General features: G+C 41.9%; 1 protein-coding gene and 1 non-coding gene across 2 annotated transcripts in view; both read right to left on the reverse strand.

Moving 5' to 3' along the window:
* The window catches only part of Cacna1d (calcium voltage-gated channel subunit alpha1 D), a 306525-nt gene that overhangs the window by 106472 nt on the left and 184068 nt on the right, over nucleotides 1-15985 (reverse strand).
* On the reverse strand, nucleotides 11622-11695 carry Trnai-uau (transfer RNA isoleucine (anticodon UAU)). The gene has a single exon. It is a non-coding gene; the product is annotated as a tRNA-Ile (tRNA).

Consider the following 15985-nt stretch of genomic DNA (forward strand, 5'->3'; position numbering starts at 1 on the left):
AAAGGATCCTACTCACCCCACCATTTGGACTCCCAGACCTATCCCTTGTTGGGCTATTCCATCTCCACTCTACCCTCTGGGAAGTGAGGAAGAAAGGAAGGCTGTGGGTGTCCTGCAGGCAGCTCACAGATGTCTGGCACCAGGAGGTGGCTGAGAAGGTGAGCAGACAGGTACTGTGACCTCCCCCGCAAAGGCACTCCTTCCTCCCAGGGAGGATACCTTTCTGTCTCAAAAACAGAAGGGACTTGGAGGGCAACGTCTTGCTGCTCATACAAATCACACCTGGAGAATGGTCTGGGTTTTCTAGACCTCCTGGGCTTCCCAAGACACATGAAATGCATAAGTCAGCTCTGGCAGAGCTCACCCAATGATTCTGAATTTGAAAATGTCATATTCAACCCAAACTCACATCTCTAGGCAACAGCAAGAAGACTGAGTATGTCATGTATCCACAGGACCATTCGTTATATAATCTGTTTTCTTAAATTCATTGCAAAGAACAGGTATGTCTTCAATTCTATTATTTACCAAGAAGTATCCCAGCACAAATCTTGGTCATGTTTTGATTCTGGACTTAACATATTAAATGTAGAGGATTATATATACAAATAAGGTATTCTTATTTTGGATTCATAGCTGATTCAAGTTCTTGGAAAAACTGACAAAGACAGTGAAAGAGTTAACCCTGTGAAGCTTGAAGACTTTATAAAATGAAATTTTGCTGTCATATTTTAGGTACTTGTTTACATTAATACTATGAAAATTCCTCTCTAACAAGCTGCATCCCTGTTGCACATCCTAGGCTATTAAGTGAGCATAAGTAAAACCCTACTAGCTACTAAAATTTCTGAGAATAGAAACTGTTCCAAGTCCTGGTATATGGCCCATTTATTTAAATGATGGACACATGCCTATAATCCCAGCAACCTGGGTGACTGAGGCAGGAAGGTTCCAAATTCAAGCACAGCTTCAGAAACTTAAAGAGGCTCTCAGCAAATTAGTAAGATCTCATTTAAAAAACAAAAAAGTCTGGGGATGTAGCTTAATGGTACCAAGAAATAATTAAAAAATAAGTCAAAACCATATGAAAGTTCATCTGGCAAAGCTGTTTATAAAGATCCTCTCACCTTTCAGAATGGCCTAATACCTAGCAGGCAGGTAACAGTTACTAATTTGGACAGAACTGAGATCCATATGGCATCAATCCGTTGTCTAAAAGGCAGGGTAGAGGAGGTGGGGTTTGTGTGATAAACCTAGGTGCCCCGTGGCCATCCTAGACCACTTAGGGCTCTAAGTCTGAAGGTCAGATTCTCTGAGCTTTCATTTTTCACCTGAAAATTTGATACAATAATACCTGTTCTACTGTTTCACAAAGGTTAAGTAAGTCCTATTCAGTAAGATGGTATTTCAAAATGCACAAAGCTTGGTAGGTACAAATGTGAAGTTCAAATGAATAATGTTTAGTTGTTAAATCTGGGTGTAAGAGAGAAATTGAAAAGGTAACTGGAAGACCTTTCTCAAATACCAAAGGGAGAAAACTGGGAAAAGCTTTGAATGGGTTCTCAGCTACCATGATCCTACCAGAAATGAGAGATGCTTGGAAGGATGCATGGGATCCTGGGGCTCACAGTGACTCCTAAGTCAGTACACCCACATTAATCCTGCACAACTCTTTGTTCAGTTGCAAACAACCCATTTCCATCACAATAAACTTTCTGTTCCCACCTCAAGCCTACTGTATCTTCTATCAACCTCAGTGGATGATGGAAAAAAAGGTACTCCATTTTACATAGAATCTCATCATCTTCTAAGAAGTTCATTATTAAAGAGAATAACTATCACTATTGCAAACATTTATTTACAAAAGGTATTAGTAGAAATGATCAAACATTTGTGAGTGATTCAAAAATCCAAAAACTATTACATGCTAGGAGTCTACTTATCCTGGATCAGAATGCATCTGGTTCTGGTGTGTCTGACTGACAGAAAATTCACATAAGAAGTGTTTGGACAAAACTGTGCAAATTGTGTACTGCCCTTTGCACATGAAAGAAGGGAAATTAAGAAACACACATATTCTGTAGTATCTATCTAAAGTATAAAGCAGAAAACAACAGACGAGGACCAACAGGGTAGAAGGAATAAAGGCTGGAGGGACACTGCTAAGTCTATCTTTTTCCATGGTTTTGACTTCTGTAACTATGTTAATGTCCTTCAAATTAAAGATTTCTCAATCATATCAACAAGGATGAGATGGACAGAAAATACCCATAAACTAAAAGTGGACTGAAACAAATGAATCTGACAGTATCTTAAATGAATACCATAATCATCCTGAAGGGAAAAGACAAAACTAATTCAAGTGGCTTACAAACTTTGGTGCACTGTCTTGGGCGGGATTGGAGCAAGGGAAGAACAGTGAACAAATGCTGAGCTCTTTTAAGTTGTTCTGGTTTTGGGTTTTGGTAGTGATAGGGATGAGACGATCTGAAACTATTTCAGATGTATAACAGGATTTAACAGATGAGTAAATGTGCTACTGTTGTTGAGAACCAGAGTTCTCACTGTGGAAAGAGGGACAGAGAAGCACAGACTGAAGGAAGCCTAGAAATCTGATTGGTGGACTGGAATTGGAGGTAGAGCTGTGAACTCGGGATTTGTAAATGCTGCAGGCCCCATACCTGATTTTTAAAAAGACATTTATACATGAGTATATGGGTTGATATGAGTATGTGTCCAAGTATACACATTCATATGCCCTAGTTCTGTCTGTTCAAAGAACCTAGAGCCAAGGCACCCCAGCAGATATGAGCATACCTGGTCTCTCCTAACATTTCTCATTAAAAGAACCAGTGGTCTTTGGAAAAATGTCTGATTCCAGGGTTGGGCAAGGTAGGGACCAGATGAAGAAAATAAGCAAGTGCTCAAAAACAAAAACATGCTGGACAGATGCCAGAAGCTCTGGGAGCGACTCCCCTGAGAAATCTAAGAAAACTTGAGCACCAAAACAACTAAGAATAGCAGTGGATTATAAAATACTTCTCAAAAACCTGTCTGTACCCCTTACAGATTGCAAATAAAAGAGAAAATGAGATATTACAAATGAAAACATAAATGAGATAATAGGTGAATCAGGATTACAGGTCTAAGAATTGTTCTCTGTGCTAGTCTAATGTCTGCAACTTCTCTGTGTTTGAAATTATTATCAAGGAGAAAAATGTTTAGAAAATGTAACTATACTAATCAACTACAAATGTTTGCTGCTGTATATCTATTTTGGCTTACCAGTTAGAGTGGAAGTCCATTTCTTATTGTATTTCTTTCCAATGCCTCTGTCTCCCCCATGGTACCCAATTCAAACAGACATGGAAGATGACTATACAAAAACCAAAAACACACAACAAAATGGGACCTACTCCTTAAGAGGCCAAGAATACGACCCTGCAGGACAGAGCACCCACAATTACTGGGATTATCCAGAAGCACAAAGCAGGGTGTCCAAGTCCAGACATGCCCTCTGGTGCAGCCTCCACCTCCAGCCTGACATTCTCCTTATCAAACAATACAGGCCTCATGTGGCGGATTTCCTATAGATTCAGGAAATCTCTATAGTGGTTTGGAAATCTTCCTTTTCATCTCCTTTTCAAGAAGCAATCACTAAGTAAGGAATCTCCCTGCAGCTCAACAGGATAACTACTCTGTCTTCCACAAGCCAGCTGGCATGCACCTCACCCACTGAGGCTGCTGGAGCAGAGTGTTTGATCAGGTTGTGCCTCCCTCTCTGCTCCAGATGACTGCTGCAGACCTGGACTTCATTTTGGTAGTGTCCTGCTCCAAAATGACTCCTGGCTCCTCACCACAGCCTTCAAGAATCAAGGTCGAATGCCTTCCAAATGCACCTCTGTCTGCAGAAGTCTATGCACCCGAGCAGCCTTATCCCGTCTTTGAATTCCAGCTCACCTTTCAAGACCCAGCTCAAGTCTCACATTTTTGGTGATGCATTCCCTAGTTATCATATCCAAATGAGACAGGGGCAAAGGACAGGTAGTCAGCATAGATAGTGAATGGTTGCGTTGGAAAGATGGGGGCTAATTATCAAAGAAAAGGAAATGGGATGCTAACACCTCCAGAGCACTTCCCCCTCTCAACCAGCTGCTAAGGCCTCCAGGGAAATCACTCCTCCCAACATAAGGAGTTGCTAATGAGGACCCCCTGGGCTGCTCTTTTCCTGCCTTTGTGCACCTAGGATAGAAAGAGGAGGTGGGAGCAGAAAAAGGAAATCTGAGATCTATAAAGGGGTATGACACACCTCCTCTCCCACGGATACCCAGCTCTGGTATCCTTCTCTCTGGAGAAGTCTCTCTCTCTCTCTCTCTCTCTCTCTCAAATAAAACCTGCTTTCTACATTTGCCTTGGCATTTCTTGGGTGTTTAATCTTCAGTGCTGGGGGAACGAATAGGACCTGATCCTGACTTCCAAAACCGGTATCACAAAGAGGTTTTGCTCACCAATGAATCACCAGAATGTACTAACTTAGGATATGTGCAAGTCCCTTCCTGCAATGTTACCTTCATAACAAAGCCCAGCTCAGAGCCTTCACCCATCCTCACTGAGGAATGCCTCCTGGGAGGGAAGGATGGCTACCACCTTCAAATACAGAAACAGACTCAGAGAGGTTGGGCATACAAGCCCACCTTGCTTCTGAATTCCCCTAAATACCATAACAGGGACACTCAGGGCAGGGGGCAATGGTGGAAAAAGGCAGATGCATAGGAGTAGGGGGTGAGAACCAGAAATAGGTTAGAGTTAGCCTGGGAAGAGCCTTAAATACAAAACCAAGGAACTCGGATTGCTTCCTTGTAGGAAACAAGGAACAGCAAAGTTTGAAAGGTGAGTGTCACTACCAGCTTGGTTTTATAAAAGGTGTGATGCATGATGACAAGGTCAAAGTAAGGAGAAAATGGTGGTGGGGAGGCCAGAATATGTTCAGTAAACACTGGAGATGGGCTGGATTTAACACCTATAAAAATATGGTGAAAAAAGTAAGAGTTTTCATAAAATCTCCAATTTTGTTACACTATGATCTGAAAAAGCACCGAAGAGGCTTGTCATTGATGACCCAACCATCTCCAGTCTATGGTCACTGTCACCTCTGCCTTTTTCATGTGAGCACCCTAGGTCTGATACACCAGTGTTGTCATCTCAGGATGGACCTTCCTTCCCAGGGCCAGGTGAAGCTCCATCTGCCATGTGAATGTTCCTTGTCTAGCTGCTCAGGAAGGAATGACAGGGCAAGCTGGATGGTGAAGAGAAATTTAAATGTAAAGAGGACATTTCTAATAGTTCAGGCTTTTCAAAGATGAGTTAGTTAGCTCAAGCAGCTGCAACCTCCCCACAGGGGTGAAGACGGGGACCTTAGGTAGAGGTGAACTAACGCCTCACAGAGAAGCTGCAGTGCAGGATGCGCTCATCTCTTTGCCAGGCCACAGGTATCCCCTCTGCCCACTCCAGCAAGCACTCTGACATACTACCCTGTGCCATGTTCAACTGCAGGGTGGTACCCACCTCCCACCTTCCCCATAACTCAGACGGGAAAGCAGGAAGATTGACGGCTGTGAATTGGTCCCTTCTTCCCTTTTGCTCCTTTACCTGGTCAGCAATCTGGTACCTCTTAGATCTGGCAGACAAAGTCTGGGGGCATCAACACTTAAGAAGCCCAAGGACTGAGTGCACTCAGGAGAAATGGCTGAGGGGGTGCTGACTACAGCACGTGGTCCTGATATTCACACAGGCCCTTGAAGAGCCCGTTAAATGGGAAAGATGAACACAAGAGAACAAGCAAGAGCCTCTAAAACCAGAGCAGCCTGAGCCCATGGCCCCTTAAGCAGTCCTTCACCCATGACTGCACCAACCCTGCGTTCCAGCTGATAACCAACAGCAGCTTTAGCATAACTGGAGGCTGCATGGCTGTGGGAAGTGACATGGGTTTCTACAGGAGTGCCATGTCCCCTCTAATAGTATCAGAAGTAAACCTCTCATTTAGACTTTTACTGAGTGTCTTCAAAGTGTCTTTTGTATTCTCAGTGTGGCCAGGCAGTACCAGGCTTTTCATGTCCATCTCATAAAGGCCAACACTGAGACAAAACGAGGTAATATAACTAGTCCCACATCAGATGTCCAGTCAACAGAATAACGGGCTACCAATAGGCGCCCAAACAAGCGCCCTTTCCATGGGCCTGCTTACTTCATGTCTTCCTGGACTAAAGGGAAGAGATGTACAAATGGAAACTCACAGCTCAGGACCAGGGAGGGCAGACGAGGGCAGAAAGCATCCCTTTCTTTTTCACATTCTGATTTTCTTCCACAGTACCAACTTGGGAATTGAGGAAATCAACAGTACCCCTTCCACTCATCTCCCAACTGCTCTCTCTTATTCCTCCTAAGAAGTGACCACTCCAGGGAGACTCCCTCCCTCCCAGGAACCCAGATGGAGCCCTCAGGTCTGGGCACATGCCCCATGCTCTACAGAGACTCAATCCCCAAACCCTGATGTTACCGGGATTTCCGGGCCCTGACATGCTGAGCTCTGGAAGCCCTGGCTCAGTCAATGTTACTAGCAAGAGAGCACTTAGCAAGCATCGCACCATGGCACACAAATGAAAGTGCAGATCAAATGTGACAGCCACAAATGCAAAAGGATAACACGCAGTTTGCTCTGGTGAGTTTTATTTCTCAAATGCCCCCTAAAATAAATGAACAACTAAAATCATCTTGATTTAGATATGGGGTTTGTTCTTGGCCTGCAATGCTGTTTATTTTAACCAGGCTTGCGTAAATAAAATAGAGGCAAACTAAACACTTTGATATCTCTACACACGCTTACCAGCCCTCCAATGAGCAGGGCTGACAGAATCACAGGGAATCTAGAGTTCTGGTAAAACAAACTCACAAAAAAGAAAAAACCCAAAACAAAGGCAACATTTATAAAGGCAAAGAAGAGAAAAATTGAAGAAGTAACTCCATGATTTTTATCAGTGGAGGCCAGTCTTCCTTAGACCTAAATTATCTCTCTATACAGATATATAGGAAATGAAACAGAATGAAAAAGTAATGTGGTTCAAAAAGCATCCCTATATTTAAGCCCAATTTTTTTTTTTTTTTTTTTAAGAAAGTACACAGGTTCAGTTTCTGTTCAAGGAAACTATGTATTCTGTTTAAAAAGAAAAACAGCAGTAATGTTGTTCCATAAAAATATATTAAGAATTTATTTTTTATTCAGTGGTTCTAGCTTAGCTCAGTTTAGTTCGAAGTTCATCAAAATCACTGTCTTTGTTCCATTCTAATCACCAAAGGGTGCTCTGTCTGCATGAGGCAAACAGGTCAGGATGGGGTTGGGGCCCAGGACTGTAGCACTAAGTCCAAAAGATCTGCTCTTTGTAGATAATGTCCGTGGAAAGAAAAGCTAACCTGTGACAGCATTCTTTATTGGCCACTATAAGGTACTGATCCCATGAAGCAGGTGGGAAATTCTAGCAGTCCAAAGGGAGAAGAGATAAAGGGGGGCCCTTGTTTACATGGTAAATATACTGAGGAAAAGGTTTTACAATCACATTTGTAATCACTGAACCACATCATAGCTGTTCTTCAGGAACTTGTTGCTGAACTGAACCCCACAGTGAGTGCTTCTGTAAAGGGATTCAGTGCCTCCTGATTCTTTTCTGTTTGCTAGAGTTTTGGTGTGGTATGAGATTTTCTGAAAGTTATCCTCCCTTTTTCACCTCCTTCAATGCTTTCACTAACATAAAACGTCTTGTGAAAATGTTTGAAATAGAAAACTGTACCCATCTTTCGGGAAGATGAACCATTTCCAAAGTAGGTGTTCCCTGGCTTTTAACAAGTGGGTTTGATTATTTGTCATGAAGAGAACCCAGGAGTCAGTAGCTGAGCCACCCTGCACAGGCCAGACCTCAGGAACCCTGGATGGAGCACTGGGGATAGAGAGGGAGTGGTCCATGCACCAGCTGTCTGGGCACATCTCTCCTCTGCCTCCTTTCTGAACTCTTCCTCCTTGAAAACTACTCCAACTATCCTACGATAACTCATTTCCCCAAGTCATGAAGCTCTCCTCAGGCTCTAAGACATTGTGGGTGGCGTTTGCCACCTACCCTTCAGCGGTTTTTCCAGATGCCAAGCCTCTGGGTTAGGGCAAGATGTGAGGACATTTCTTTGACATCCTTAGAGTCCTCTGGATTAGTGTTGCCTTTGTAGAATTTATTAAACATCCCTAAAATTGGTTAACATTCTCTTGCACACATCAGACTATAAGTTCCACGAAGAAGGGGTAGTGTCTGTCTACTGCTATTTATCACAAACCCGGACTACTGGTAGTTGCTCATTAAGAACTGGATAAAAAAAAAATACTTTTATAAATACAAGTTTCACATTAATGATGGCCAAATGAAAGATGGGGCATTTATGTTCTGTATTGGATGTATCTGGCCACAAGCAGCCATGCAGCTTTCCCTCACTTGAAAACTATACCCTATAGTGTCATTAAAAATAATTCTTAAAAAAAGCAGGAGGCCAGTACAAGTCTAAAATATAGAGATACAGAAATAAAGTATCTCAGGCATCATAGAGTAAAATATGCTTTCCTTTTACTACCTTTCCTTGTTCAAGGACAGAAGCATTTCTCTGTCTTTGAAGAGTTAGTTTCCATGGTTACCAAAGACATCCCAATTTTTCTAGCAAAAATATTCTCCCAATGACAAGAATCCATGCAGGTTGCATGCTAAAAGTAAAGACTTCTGTTTTAAGAGGCAGTCTTCAAAAACACGAGTTCCTGTGTCTGACATCACTTTCTCTGAATTATATCACTCAACCAGATGAGCCAAATCAGTATTATCACACATTTATATGATAGGCTTCAAATACTGCTACTTAAGAAGTCACTTAAGAAACATACCTCACTAGATCAATCCATTAGATACCTGTTTTTAAAGAAAAATAAAGTGAGTACCTGAAGTCTGACTTGGGAGGGTGGCAGGGCCATTAAAAATAAATATGTCTGAAGGCACCAGCACCCCCAGGGCACATCCAACTTAGGCACCAGTACAGCATGTTGTACAAAGGGCCTGATCAGGCTGCCTGCCACGGACTGATGGCTGGGTCTTTGCGCGTTCAGAGAGCTGCTGGGAGCTTCCAAGTGCAGGTGAGCAACGTGAACCCAAGGAGGAGGCAGGAATTGAGGCCACCTATGGGGGTGTTCCCAAAGCAATACCTGTAGGAAATTCAGCCTAAATTCTACCCACTGGCCATGTAAAAGGTAAACTACCTGGTAAGCTGCACTGAAAGAACATTTCTCCCTTTTAGGAAGAGCTCCCACTGCAAGGCAGGATGGGTGGGAAGTAACCTCTCTGGGGTCCCGGGCACAGCTGAGAGAACAAGGGCAAGAACATCGTATTACAGGGGAGGCCTAGGGATTCCAGAAGATCCACCCTCCAGGAACAGGGCTTAAAAGGACTACTAGAGCCACAGTGTGACTTGTTCACAAGCAGATTTATAGGAAAAAGAAACCAATTTCTCTGAAGCCTCATATTCCTCTGTTGCACTCTGCTTTTGGTAATTAGTTTGGGGAAGAGAAGAAACCTGACAGCATAATGAATAGAGCAGTGCAGGGTGTATCAGCAAGCCCCATCTAGGCAGACAGGATGCCACGGGGGTCCTCTCCCCAGACACAGAAGGAGCTTCCAAAAGATGAGCAAAGCACTTGGGCTCTGGAGACGGATCTACATTTAATTATTAGCTTCACTACTTTCTACTTGTGTAACTTTGAGGAAAGATTTCCTCATCTGTAAAACTATAGCAAAGAACTCTCACTTCACTAAAATAATGGAGAAGATTGAATAAAAAAGTACCTAATGCAGTGCTTAGATATAATCCTAGTTGCCATATTAATTATGGTTATAAAAAATAATCCTCTCACACAATTCATACTCCAGATTATCCAGACTTTCCATCAAAATGCACATCTCTCGCCTCATCTGAAATGCACTGACCACAACTATCTCTCAGATCTATGCCTTCTTTCACATCTCCACCTCTGTACCCCAGCTCAGGCCCCCATCACCACACCTGTCTCCCACCCTGGGAGGTATCAACTTGACCTTCCACATGCAGTTTTCTGCCATCACCTGACTTCAAACACTTCACAGCTTACTGGGAAAACCCTGCTCCTTTGGTGGGCATTCCCAGCTGCACCTCTACTCTTCGTCCTACCACTAGCCAGCCAAGTGCTTTCACCCTCATAAACACCGACCCCAAAAGCATGAGGCACTAGCCCCTGCTCTTCTTGCCAGCAGTTAGACAGTGCCCTTTCTTTTCCGTCCTTACAAATCAGCTGGAGCCTGGTTCCCTCTTTTGCAGTCGTCCCTAACCTGCCAACCTTCCACTGTACTCCTAGGCATACTGCAGGTATATAGATTAGATGCTAAAATATTCTTGACTGATAGCCAAAACTGCTGGACTCCACAGAGGGCCCTGGAATTCCTTGGCATGTCTCTGTGGACATGCTGATAAGTAACAGCAGAGGATTCAAGGACAGGATGGTGGGGACAGCTTCCCTCTGGACAGGTAGGGTGCCATCACCCACTGCGTTAGAATTCTTCAGATGTAGCCAAAGTCTCCAAGATTCAAATGCTGAAAAGTCCCAGATGCTTTGAGGCTTCAAAGGTTCCAGCAGACAACTTAAACTAAGATTTATTTTTAAGCAGAATTTCAAGGGAATGATGAAGTTCTGAGTGGATTAATGTTTTATCCTTGAATCCAAACAAAAGTGTTATGACAATCAGACTTGAAGAAATTAGGTTAATGCACCAGTGCCTCCCCAGATTGTAGAAGATGTGGAGACTGGAAAGAAATGCTAACAAGTGAATGTGTCGACTACAAATAAGTCTTTTCCTACTTGCAGGAACCTCCTCCTAGGAGGAGCCCACAGCCAGGTTCATGCAGAGTATCCCTCACATTTGAAAAGTCCTTTCAGTTTAAAAAAATTCCTCCGCATTCATGTCTTTCCTTGGTTTTCAGGAGAGCTCTATAGGAAAAAAATCACAAGCACAGGGCCCTACCAACATTAGAAATGAGAGAACCTTGGCGTGGAGAAGTGAAGTATAATGCCCAAAAGTCACATCTTCAGGAAGTAAGGGACCAGGAATGGAGCCAGGACTCCTGAGCTCTGACTCGGGGCTGTGCAGGAACCAATAACCAGTTTCTGATAGAAATCTCCTCAGGCCAAGGTGTCACTGCAAACCAGACCAACACAGGGATCACAGCCACAGGCACTCCTCACCTAGCAGGCGGGCCCCGAGACCCTTGCACTGAAAGAGCCAACGCCCCAGGATGTGCATTGAGAGTGAGGTTTCCAATGAACACCTCCACACCCTCAGTTGGGTGAGTCCAGACCACAGCTTCCGGACATCACCACAGACAAGCGAGCCAGGTCTCTGATGCCTTTGCCTGCTGCCTGGCCTCCAAGCACAGCACCATCTCCGTATTCCTCTGAACTTGCTTCTTGCTGACCCGGCCTTCCCTTTATTCTTTTTTTTTTTTTTTTTTTTTTTTTGGGGGGGGTGCTGGGGATCGAACCCAGGGCCTTATGCTTATAAAGCAAGCACTCTACCAACTGAGCTAACTCCCCAGTCCCTCCCTTTATTCTTCATCCCTTCCCGTGCCCCCTGGGAATGCTGCTGCATCCTCTTCAAGAGGGTCCCACAACCCCCTTGCTTCATGATCCTCAGGTCCCTTCATACCCTGCCTGCCTTCATACCCAGCTTCCGAACTTTTCTGTTCCTTTTTATGTTTAGGCCAATGTTCCCTAATCCTGCTGTGGAAAACCAAATGAAAACCCCTTCTTTTGAGGGTGGCACCAGTGGGCTATGTGCCCTTCTCCCTTTCTTGGCATCATCTTCCACTAATTTGCAGAACTGAAGGTTCTGATCCCTGGCTCCCAGCCTTCCTCTCCATCCCAAGTTCTCCTGCCATTCTGGGACACACCAACTGCCTTTAACTGACCTCACTAACCCCCGTCTTTTCAATCCCTTGGCATTATAGGGATGACCATCTCTTCTGTGCAGATTCGGCCATCCAATTCCACTGTCACATGCTGAATTTTATCACCTCCCAACAAACTCACCCATGAATTCAAGCCTTCTGCTCTCTGATCATGGCAGTCTCTCACTGAAGTCAAACTGTTCCATCATTTCCACCCAAAATATTTTTAACTTCTCCAAAATTGGCTGACCTGCTGACAACTCCATCCCCCACCCCTCGATCTGTTAGAACTCTCCTTTCCTCCTAATTCACCTTAGATTTCATGATCCGTCATACCAGGGATGTCCTTTGATACCCTAAACTCTCCATCCCTGAATGTATACACAGCTAGCAAAATTCTCATAGCTAGAAAAATTCTCCCTTTCTATATACAGCCAGCAAAAACCTTGAGCACTCTTTCTCCTCCATGTCTGGATGCACACTGCCAAGTGTGGCTAAAGAGTCATACAATGATGACATCAGTGTAAGTGACATTAGTATAGATTCAGCATCACCAGGTTCAAATAGGCCCTCAACGTTGCTGACCATTCCCCTTGTATCTTTATTCCACCCACTTCCTAACTCTCTGCAAAGACTATCTTTAAAGCCTTCTCAACTTTTTTCAGACATTGGATTCTGTCACTTAACACCCTGCCTCACCCTCAGCTGTCAACCCTGTCTCTTGCTTCAGAGAGACTAGGGGTCAGTCAAGGATACTCCCACGTTCCCACTACCAAACCAAAAGCCTTTCTGCCTCTTTCTCCTTCCTTCTTATCACAAAGCACCTTCTCTTAATACTGCTCATCTTCTAACATCTGCATAGGTTGTGTTTTCCTATCCAAGGATATTGTACATTCTTCAATTTAGGAAAGTCATCTTCAATTTTCTTCAGCAAGGTTTTAAGAAAAAGAGGTCTCGCACATCTTTCATTAGACATAACCCCAGGATCTTGATTTTTTAAAAATTATTTTTGGTATCTCCTGTGTCTCTACATAACATTTTGAACACATGAAATATAATTATGGTGACTCCATGGCCTTTTATAATCCTAACACCTGTGTAAGATCTGGGTTAGTTTCAACAGATGGGTTAAATCTTCTCATTATGGGTCATATTTTCCTACTTTTTTGCATGCCTCATAATCCTGATTGAATGCCAGGCATAAGTTTTACTTTGTTTGATGCTAGATATTTTTGTATACTTGTTTGCTCTCTGATGCAGTTATCTAACTGGGATGGAACTTTTGGATCCTTAAAGGTCTCGCTTTAATCCTGGCCAGGGACTGATGAGATCAGGCAATATTCCTAGCTCCACACGTTGAACACTGTTCTCTCTAATCCATTCAAACATTTTCTTCCCCCTCCTGTCTCATGAGCTAAAAGGCAATCTGCTACTGAGGGGGACCCTCTGTTGATCTCTGGAGTTCAATTCCTATGTAGTCCTCTCCTCTCCGGTACTGTCTTGCAACTCTAGCCATCTTGGACTCTGCAGACTCTTGGCTTCATCTTCTCAACTTTGGGAGTCCACAGGCCTCTGCCTGGGCTTCCTCTCCTTTTGCCTTGGTCCAGAAACCCTCAAGTCCACAAGCAGGGGCGATCATGGAGCTTGCTGCATTTATTTCCTATGTCCCAGGGATTGCCATCCTTCATTGCCTGATGTCCAGGGTCTTGAAAACCATTGTTTTATTTGTCGTCTGTTTTGGATTTTGTTTCAAGTGGAAATATAAATTCAGTCCTGTTATTCCGGCTTAACCAGAAAAAGCCCCTTTTAATTCTATTTCAGCAGTATTTTAAGATCAACTTTATTGAGATTCAAGTCACAAACAAAAAGTACACAAGTATATAGTTTACCTAATGTTGACCCCCACACGAACAGCACCCCAATCAATATAACACCCTCCCCACAAGTCATTTTATTCCTCTTGCCAGTCGATCCTACCTCTCACCCAAGAAAGTCAGGGATCTGATTCCTATCACTATAAATTAGTTTTGTCTGTTTCAGAATTTCATATTAATACATTCTCTTTTGGGTCTGGCTTCTTGTTTTTGAGCTTCATTGATAATGTTGTATAGTTGTTAACATAGCTAGTTGTTAATCTATTTCTGCTGCTGACTAGGACACCATGGTGTGCACATTAATTTGCTCACCTATTTTTCTGAGAAACATGAGTTTCTCAAAGAATTTTTAAAAAGAGAAGAAAAAAAACAAAGACATGAGTTTTCCAGATTGGAGCTGTGGTGAATAAAGTTCTCCAATGCTCACGCACAAGTCACGTTTGTGGATGTGGATTTTATCTTGAGTAAATACCTAGGAATGGAACTAAGGAACATAAAGTAGTGTTTAATTTTATGAGAGCCTGACACACTTTTCCAAGTATTTGAACCATCTTAATGTTTCCAGGAGGAATGTATGAGGATATCAGTTGCTTTACACTCTTGCCAACCATTGGTATTGTCAGTCTTTTTTTATTGTCGTTATTCTACTACATATATAGTGGAAAGCACTACATGGCTTTTAACTTGCACCTCCTGATGATTAATGACATCAAACATATTTATATATACTTATTAACTACTTGTATATATTCTTCTGTGACATCTGTGAAGTCCTCAATTTTTAATTGCTTTGTTCATCCTATTACGAGTTCTTCACATATTCTAGATACAAACCCTCTATCAGATATATGGATTGTCTCCTAGAGTGTGGTTTCCCCTTCACAATTTCTAATTTCTGAAGAGAGAAATATCTTTAGAAAAACAGGTGCAAACAATTTAAAATCATTGAGTCTTCTTGATGAACTGACCCTTTCATGATTACCAATGTCCCTATTTCCCTGTACTGAAGTCCATTTTGTGTGGTCTTAACCTCACTATTTTGAATCTGTGTCATATATTTACATCATCTTATAGTTTTATTTATTCTAATAATTTGTCTTTTAACTAAAATCGTGTCACCATTTTCAATTAATGCAATAATTGATGTGGTTGAGATTGCATCTACCATTTGATATTTGTTTTTGCTTTGTACCATATGTTCTTTGTTCCTTTTTTCTGTCCTTTCCTGACTTATTTTGGATAACTGACACTTAGCATACCATTTTATTCCTTCTTTTAGCTGTTTAGTACCATTTTTTACTATTGTTCTAAATATTAGTATATGATATCCTACCATAAATTCATATATTATCTAATACACAATGTACTTTACAGTAGCTCCCTTCTATCTTTTGTGCCTCTGTTGTTTTATAGTTTACTTTTACCTGCGGTAGTCTCTATAATACACTCATATTAGTTTTTACTTTAAATCACTGCCTTTAAAATAAATTTAGAAATAATAAAAAGTCTTTTATCTTTACCTTCATGTTTGCCAACTTTGGTGTTCATTTTTAAAAAGTAGATTTAACTACAGAAATTAAAAGTTGTACCCCATTTGTGTACAATGAATCAAAATGCAGTCTGTAAAAATAAATTTTAAAAAAATTTAAAAAGTAGATGTGTTTCTATTTAAAATTGTTTTGACTTGAAGAACTTCCTTTAACACTCTTTATAGTACAAATTTGTTGAGGATCAATCAAATCTATTTTGCCTTTTTAAAGAATATTTTTGCTTCGTACAGAATTCTAGTTTTGCCCCCAGCTTTTGAAGATATCTTTCCATTGTTCTATGACTTGTTTCCACTATTTCTGAAAAAATACCAATGAATATTTTCTTACTTAGTATATATATGCCATTTCCTACCTGATTTATTTTAAAATGGTCTCTATTACTTTCAGCAATGTGAATTTGATGTTCCTAGGAGTGATTCTCTTTAAGTTTATACTGCTTGAGATTTGTTGAGCTTCTTGGATCTGTGAATTTACAACATTTTTAATTTGTAATATTCATTCTCAGCTATTATT

The sequence above is a fragment of the Sciurus carolinensis genome, chromosome 17 (genome assembly GCF_902686445.1).
Source record: "Sciurus carolinensis chromosome 17, mSciCar1.2, whole genome shotgun sequence".
NCBI classification, from domain to species: domain Eukaryota; kingdom Metazoa; phylum Chordata; class Mammalia; order Rodentia; family Sciuridae; genus Sciurus; species Sciurus carolinensis.